The following is an 8,863-nucleotide window of genomic DNA, read 5'->3' on the forward strand; positions in this document are numbered from 1 at the left end:
CCCATCAAAACATAACAAAACCACCCCTAGGCCCTTTATCTTATTTACTTCCCTCTATGACCCTTGAAAATATTAGGATTCTGAGGAGACCTCTGTTTTTGACTCCTTTTAGAATGTAAATACATGTAATTTTCTTTTTAAAAAATTTATTTATTTTTAGTTTACAACATTCAGTTCCATCAGCTTTTGAGTGTTAAATTTTCTCCACCTCCTTGTCCATGCAATCTTATGTAGGCTCAAAAATGTAGAACACTTCGTGAGTTTACATGTCAGCCTTGCACAGGGGCCATGCTAGTCTTCTCTGTATCATTCCAGTTTTAGTATATGTGCTGCCCAAGCAAGCACAATACACCTATTTTTCAAATGTATTTATCTTTGTTATATTTCTCTTGACTCCAATATTTGCATTTCTAAGTTTCTACTCTTGTCTGATATTTTCTTCAGGAATGCTTGGAAGTCCTTTCTTTCATTAAAGATCCATTTTTACCCCAGTAAGATTCTACTTAGTTTTATTGGGTAGGTTATTCTTGGTGGTACATTTGTATATTTTGCCTTTTGGAATATCATGTTCCAAACTTTCTCCTTCTTATGGTAGTGGCTGCCACATCCTGACTACGACTCTTTGATATTTGAATTCTTTCTTTCTGGATACTTGCATTATTTTTTATTTTAACATAGAAATTCTGAATTTTTACTATGATGTTGCTGGGAGTTTTCACTTTGGGGTTTCTCTGAAAACATGACTGGTAGATTTTTTTTTCCTGTTTTCACTTTGCCCTCAGGTTCTAATAAGTCTAGGTAGTTTTCCTTCATGATTTCTTGAAGTATGGTATCTAGGCTATTTCTTCCTTCTTTCCTTCCTTTCTTTCTTTCTTTTTTCTTTCTTTCTTTCTTCTTTCTTTCTCTCTCTCCCTCCCTCCCTCCCTCCCTTTCTTTCTTTCTTTCTTTCTTTCTTTCTTTCTTTATTTATTTATTTTTATTTTGGATTTCAGGTATCCCAGTGATTCCTAGAATTTTTTTGCTCCTTGACTTGTTTTCCAGGACACTTATTTTTGATATGAAGTATCTTGTATCTTTCTAGTCTTCTGACTTTAATATTTCTTGTTGCCTTGTGGTCATTAACTTCTGTTTGGTCCATTGTAGTATCAGGACTCTATTTCTTAGATAGGGTTTTGTACTGCTATTAAGTCTTCTTCTAAGCCTTCTCTCACACTCTCATTTCTTCTCCCTGGGTCTCTTTTCCTAGAACACAAGGCTCAGCCTGTTAGCTCTCCTCCTCCTCACCCTTTCCTCATTCACAGGGGGCTTCACAGGATAAAATGCCAGCTCCTCTCTAGCCCACTGTAACCGGCCTGCCCCAGCCAAGCTTCCCATTGCTCTCTGGTCTTTGGATTGCCAGCCAACCTTCTCTTCACTGTCCCCTCTCAGTAACAGTGTGTTAGCAAGTACTTAACAATCCGCTTTCTGATTGATAACAATTTTCCACGTCACTCAGCATTAGCAACATTTTCTCTTTCACTTTCTAAGTCTAGATACATAAGAAAACAATAAATCAAACCCTGATTTGCAGCATTTGTCCATTTCTGATGTGTAAGTGATCACACTGAAAATGTAACAATTGACTCATGTGAGCTGATTAGAGCTGGCTGCATCCAGCCCTTGGATCAGGAACCTTGCCATCTGACCAGCTCTGGAACTAATCAAATCATTAATGTTATAGAGATTGTAAAGGGAATGTCAGATGATTCCCCTACACCTCCAGAGTGACTTCCCAAACCTAAAGACCCTTCCCTGGGTCTGCCCGGTTAGAAGGTAAGATCCCTGAGGGTAGGAACTGTCTCATTTTGTATTTATAACATGTTGCCTAGCACCAGTACCCAATAAATTCCTTTTCATCCATTCACATAATGCATCTCGCATCATTCCTCATCCTGTTCCCTGAACTCTGGCCAATCAGTCCACTTGTAGTTTCCTGAACACAACCTGAAGCATTCTGTCTCCAGACCCTTGGTTACACTGTTCCCTATGCCTGAAACGTGACCCCGCCCCCACCCCGACTCCCAGCCACCACTTCTGCCGGGTGAAATCTTTCCCAGCTTTCAAGGCTCTTCCACCTCCTTCTTGTAACCTACTTGGAGGCCCTAGCCAGAAATGATCCCTCTCTGCTGCTGCTATTTTAAACATCATGCCCTTTCACGGCCTATTTTGTTGTCAGTATTTATTTCTATATCTTATTCTTTTGCTCCTACCAGACTGGAAAGTCTTTGAGAGGAGAAAGAAGTCTCACTCTCTGTTTCCCCGTGACTTTTAGCTTTGGGCTCCATAATCAGTGTCTGTTGAAATGAATCGGGTAAACTCAATGACAATAACCTAAGAGGAAAGAATGCTGCGGTAGAATCTGAGAGATCGGCTTTCTGCTGTGGCTGACACTTCCAACCCAAACCAATGCACAGCAAGCCTCTTTGGGCCAATGTGGCAAAGTGAGAGAGCCAGGCTCAGCATCAAGAACCCTTGGCTTCAAACCCCACCTCTGATGGTCATTAGTTGTGTGACCCTGGGCAAGTCACTTAAACTCTGTCTGACTCAGTTTCCTCATCTGCAAAATTGGAATACAAACAACACCTACCTCCCAGGGCTTCTGTGAAAATCAAATAATATATATAAAGTGATTAGTGCAATGCATGGTACATAATAGCTATATAAATGTTTTTGGTTTTCTTTCTTTCCTTCCTTCCCTTTCTTTTTTCTTTCCTTCCTTCCTGCTTCCTTCTTCCCTCCTTACTTCCCTTTCTTTCTTTCTTTCTTTTTTCTCCCTTCCTTCCTTCCTTTCTCCCTCCCTCCTTCACTTCCTTTGCTTCCTTCCTTCCTTCTTTCCTTCCTTCCTCCCTTTCTCCCTTCCTCTCTTCCTTCCTCCCTTCCTTCCTTTTCTCCTTGCTTTCTTCTTTTTTCAGGGAATAGCAATGACATGCAATGAGCCTGGGAAGCTAAGCTGGAGCCAAGTCGAAAAAGCCTTTAAATGTCAGATCAGAGAGGCTGATAATAGGAAGCCCCGAAGGATCTTGAGCAGGGCAGTGATACCATTGTATTTGCACTTCAGGAAGATTGCTTAATCAGCTGGGTGGAACATCATCTATCAATCAATCATAAAATATTTTAACAAGGGCTTACTATGTCCCAGGCACTATGGTAAGCACTGAGGATACAAAAAGAGGCAAAAGACAGTTCCTGCCCTCGAGGAGCTTATAATTTAATAGGAAAGACAATATGCAAAACAAAAATATATAAACCAAACTATATACAGGACTATAGATGTTGCTGTGTTTGTCCTTCGTTCTCGAAGAGGACCGTGACATCAGGGAAATGATGACAAGATATGCAGTTGGCTTTGATTTAAGTGAGGGAGGCCTGAGGCCTATATATACAGAGAGCAGGAAGGCCTACAACAAGTAACTCAAAATAACTCAACCCCCTGGGAGGTAAGTACTGCTTATATCATCATGCCCATTTCACAGATGAGGGAGGTCAAACAACTCAAGATCATAGATTCAAAATTGGAGGGAACTTCAGAGGTCATTCATTGTTAGGCTAGTAAATGGAGGGCCCTTATTTTATGGAGGAAGAAACTAAGCCCTTGAAGATTAAATGATTTTTCCATGATCACACATAAAATAAGTATAAAATTTTTACCCAGGTTATTTGACTCCAAAGCCAATGTGTTTTCTCTCTGTTTTTTTTTGTTTTTTGGACATGATCAAGATTAAGTGACTTGCCCAGGGTCACACAGCTAGTCAGTGTCTGAGGGTAGATTCCAACTCAGGTCCTCCTGACTCCAGGGTCCATGCACCATCTAACTGCCCTGTTTTCTCACTTTATAAACAAGGCTACCAAGACACAGAAAAATGAAGGGACGAAATAGAGAAAGTGGGATTTTCACTCTGGCCCTCCACCTTTAAAGTGCAGCATTCTCAGCAAATGTTCACAGGGTGAGTATGGGGCAGAATGGGGAGAGGAGCCTTCGACTCCCACCTCCCAGTCCAGAACTCTTCCAGTGAAGCTAAGCCTCCTCTCTCCACCCAGCCCCTGCATTTGGCTGGTATCCCCAGGAGCTCCTGGGGCCCTGACCCTGCCTTCCCAGCACACAGCTGGCCTGTGCCCAGCAAGCTGGAGGGGCAAGAGGCTTCCCTCTGCTCAGGCATTCAGAATGTGTCAGATGTTTGAAATTCCAGCTGGTCACTCTAACCTCAGTAAGAGATAACATCTCACAGACAACTGACTTCCTGCATTTGGGGCCTGGAGTTTGGCTCAGGATCCTCTTTCTCTGCTTGTTGCTGCCCTGGGAGCTTCAAGTATGAAGACAAAGAAGGGGAGGAAAGAAGGCAAATGAAACCATTCCTTTTTTGGTATGGCCCTGAGGGGCAGGGCAAGCCCAGTATTTATTGGGGAGGGAAAAAGATAAATGAAATTATTGTATATAAAAACATAGCCAATGGAGGGGCCTGCTCCTGCCTTTGCTACCAGGTGACTCAGGGGCATAAGGGAGAGAACTTGAGACCTGGAGTCAGGAAGATGTGTGCTAGCTGTGTGACCCTAGGAAAGTCATTTAACTTGTCTGGGCCTCAGTTTCCTCATCAGTAAGATCTTTAAAATGACATTTTACGATCAACCTCAAAGGGTTGTAGTGAAAAGAATGCTTTGCAAATGAGAGTGTGGACTAATAGTGTTCACTTTTTGTGCCTTGCTTTCTCTGCCATCAAATGGGCAGATTTCTACTTTATAGACTTTAGAGCTGGAAGGAAATACAGAGACCATTTATTCTAACACTACCATCATACAGTGGGGGAAATGGAGGCCAAAGTCACCTGAACTTTGTTGCTTTTGATTCAAATAGCAAAGGATCTTCCCAGATTTCAAAAAGTCCAGTAGCCTCGGGTCAGGAGATAATTAGACAAGCAAAGAGCTTGAGGGCCTCCTTGCGTGGCTGTGTAGCCTTAACAGTGTTGCTGGTGATAACCCTGAGCCATCAAGGAAAGGTTAAATTGAGTTCAGCTTACTCTGTTTAATAAGGCAGGGAAATGTGAAATACCTCATCGATAACAGATCTGTCCAAAAGGTATCCCCATTTTAGAGATAACTAACAGAGGCTCAGAGAGGTCTGCACATCTAGTAAACCATTTCTCCAATTTGGGCATGAGTTCTCTCATTTATTAAATGAGGAGGTCATCCTCGAAGATGACTGATAAAGTAAATCTCCTCTCGGGGCCTTGGCACTCCCGTTAAAATAGACCTAATGATACCTACGATGTTTACCTGGAAAGATTTAATGAGGCATATGAAATATATGACTATACATATTACATGAAATTATATATTAAATATATGACATATGAAAGTGTTTTATATCCTACAAATCACATGCAAACAAAAGGCATCATTTCACAGTGTTGTCAGATTGTTTTCAGAGCTGAAAGGCACCTCAGAAACTATCTGGTCAAACCTCCTCATTTTTCATATGTGGAAATTGAAGCCCCTAGAGTGAAAATATGGATAATATCATCATCAGTGCTAGTGCTGAAAGGAATCTCAGAGACCGTTTAATCTAACTCATCATTTTAACTGAGTCCCAGAGAGATTAACTGCTTTGCCCAGAGCAGGAACTTGAGCTAAACCCAGCAAACCTATAAATTCTTTGAGGTCATTTTAGTCCTACTATGTGCTTGGGCCACATAGGAGACAAATTTGTGGTTGTTGGTTGATTGAGCGCTCCCTGTGCTAGGCACTGGGATACAAAATAACAAATGGTGAAGTCCCTGCCTTCAAAGTCAAGTCAACAAACATTTATTAAGCACCTACTACATGGAGATACTGCTAAGTACTTAAAATCTAAGAGTAAAACACAAACTCCTCAGACTGCTGTTTCCTTTGCAATCAGAGGCTCATGTACTTTTCCAGTCTGATTTCACATTATTCCCCTTTATACACTTTGTGTTCTAGTCAAACAGGCCTATTTTTGGTCTCTAAATCAGACATCCCATCTTCCTTCTCTGCCTTAGCACTGACTGTCCTCCATGCCTGCCATCAACTCCTTCCATCAGGGCTCAGCACTGCCTCTGCCTCCCGTGGGGCATCTCCTGATCCATTCCTCCCCTCCCCCGCCCCCACCTCTTTAGTGTTCCTTCCCTCTCAAAATGACTGCATTACTTTGGATGTTCCTTATATATCTCAGCACCTACGCATGCCTCTGATCAAATGTAAGCCTTTTGAGGGCAGGGATTTATTTCCCTTTTTTTGTCTTTATGTCCCTAGCACATTGCTTGGCCCGTAGTAGGTAACTAATAAATGACGAATTGGACTAAATTAAAGTAAATTGAACAGCAGGATCTGGGGGAATAACATGTGAGCAAAAAGTGGTACTTATCTTTGGAGAAAATTCCTAGACCACAGGATATCAGAGTTGGGGAGGGACCTTACAGATGACTAGGCCAATCCTCTCATTCTGTAGATGAAGAAACTGAGGCTGGGGGAGGCAGGGTGATTTGCCCAAGGTAATTGAGTACTACGGATGTTCAAAAGCTTAGAAGAGTGGCAAAAGGAGGGAGCCGGAGCTGGCCCAGGTCCTATGATGGCTGACCATCTGATGGCGTCCTGAGAGCACCACCTTTCAGAGCAGGGTTGCCGTGTTGGTAGGGGGTTGGCCTCCCCTGGTTCTCAGGCCAGTTTAGCCGCCTGTATTCCTGCTCTCCGATTTCCATCCTTTCTAAAAGAAGGACTATGTTGGGCTTGAAAGGCAAGGCCAAATGCCCTTTGGTGAAGTCCCACCCTAAAGTTGGGAGTCTAGATGTTACTATAAGTAGAAAGTGAGGTGTGACTTCATTCAAAGCTGGGCTATGACTCCTCCTAATAACTAAAGCCAAACTCAGCTTTTTATTGCAGTTTTCTACAAAGCTTTTCCAGTCTCAACTGGTCTGCATAAGCTTGTCTTAAAGGGCCAACTCCCCATACTTACATTAGCCCAGATGGAGTCATGCTCAGCCCATTCATTCATTTATCCATGCCAACGTAGCCTGGAGACTTTTAGCACTGCCCTCTGAAAGCTACACTCAGCTTCTCATTAAACGTTGGGTCAGCATCTATTCAAAGCCAAAGGTCATGAGCTTCTCTCCAATGATCCTCTCTTAACCAGACCCAGCCAGATGACACATGAGTTCAAAGAAAACACACACACACACACACACACACCCACACACACACACTCATGCATACTTGCTTCATTTAATAGAACAAAAGACAAGTGTTTTCAGTACCCTTAGCCACAGAACTACTTCCCATGACTGGTAGAGACATTATGAATGAACTCCCCAGTTCGTCCCCATATACGGTGATCAGAAGAAATGACGCAAGGTCACTCTCAAGGTCCCTCTTAAGAATTCCAGAATTGATTTGTGACATGGGACACACTCCATCAAGCATGGCTCACCCTCATCAGAGAAGGGGCTGTGCTCTATAAGCAAAGTAGAATTAAAGTAGCTAAAGCTGTGCAAATTTAGAGAATACACTCCAAGGCTCACATGGACTATCTGTGCCTGACCTGTGGTAGAACATCCCAAGCTCATATTGGTCTGATCAGCCACAGTTGGATGCACCATAATTTGACCAACATAGTGACATCATTCTGGTCCTTTTTGAGAGAGTAGGACAACAACCAACCCACCATCTCCACTTACACCACCTTGCTAAGAAGCCCCACACACAATCTTGTGGGACTTGTAGTCCATAGCCATCACAGGACCTGGGCAAGGCTTTCCCTCAGCTCCCAAGCATTGTGGCAACTTCGACGTCCAGAGGAGGAGTTGTTTTCTTAGAGAAAACAAATTAGGAGTGTCTCCTACACACACAGCATTGTGTGAGCCTAGACAGAATGGATGCTCATGTTTACCTTCAAGTTGCTTACTCTCTATTTACAGAGACAAGACCTGAACATATAAACTTAGATTGCTATCTAAATATTCTTGTATTGTTATACAAGATATATATATATATATATATAAAATCATAAAATTAAACAATTAAATCGTTACAAAATTAAATTATGCAAAATTATTATGAAATAAAAATAGACCACTAAACAAAATATCTTATATTACTCTACAGGACCAGGCTTCAGGAGATGCCACAGAATGTGTACTAAGTGCCAATAATAATTACTCCCAATTCTATTGGCTGTTCAGCTTTTATAATGCTTCCCTCCCCACAACTCGTGTGACAGATAGGGTCAGTATTATTCCCATTCCTCTTTTACCAATCACAGAATCTTACAATTGGAAGGGACCTCATTGGCCACTCAAGGGTGTTCTCACTTTTCTTTTTGCATCCCCAGAGGGCTCTGCGCTAGTAATTGCTTCATGAATGCTTTTTCAGTCGTTTAGATATCCATGGTAGAGCCCACAGGATAGAACCCTTTGTCTTCCAGTGGCCACTCTCAACCCTTGTCTTAGCCAGAGACCACCAGGATCATCCCTTTCCAACAGGGCAACCTAAAGATCCCTGAGCCTCGCTATTGGCCCTGCAGCTGTCTTTTTTATGTTGTATGGCCCCCTTAATTAGAATGACAACCTGAAAGACTGTTGGTCAACATTTATTAGATTCCCACTGTTTCATACACTGTGCTAAACACCTGGGATACAAAGAATGGGAAGAAAAAACCCAAAACAAAACAAAAAACTACCCTCCCATGGAGAGAGAAAACATGCAAATAATTGTATATGAACAAGATATATGCAGGAAAAAACTGGAGAAAACCAGCCAAAGGAAGGCACTGGGGGGATAGGGAAACTCTTGCAAAGGGTAGGATTTTCACCTGAAGGAA

General features: G+C 42.2%; 1 non-coding gene across 1 annotated transcript; it reads right to left on the minus strand.

Moving 5' to 3' along the window:
- Positions 1–238: 238 nt before the first annotated feature.
- LOC118845247 lies at positions 239–345 on the minus strand. The gene has a single exon (XR_005010105.1). It is a non-coding gene; the product is annotated as a U6 spliceosomal RNA (small nuclear RNA).
- Between the last annotated feature and the right edge of the window lie 8,518 nt (positions 346–8,863).

This window comes from Trichosurus vulpecula, chromosome 3 (genome assembly GCF_011100635.1).
Source record: "Trichosurus vulpecula isolate mTriVul1 chromosome 3, mTriVul1.pri, whole genome shotgun sequence".
NCBI classification, from domain to species: Eukaryota; Metazoa; Chordata; class Mammalia; order Diprotodontia; family Phalangeridae; genus Trichosurus; species Trichosurus vulpecula.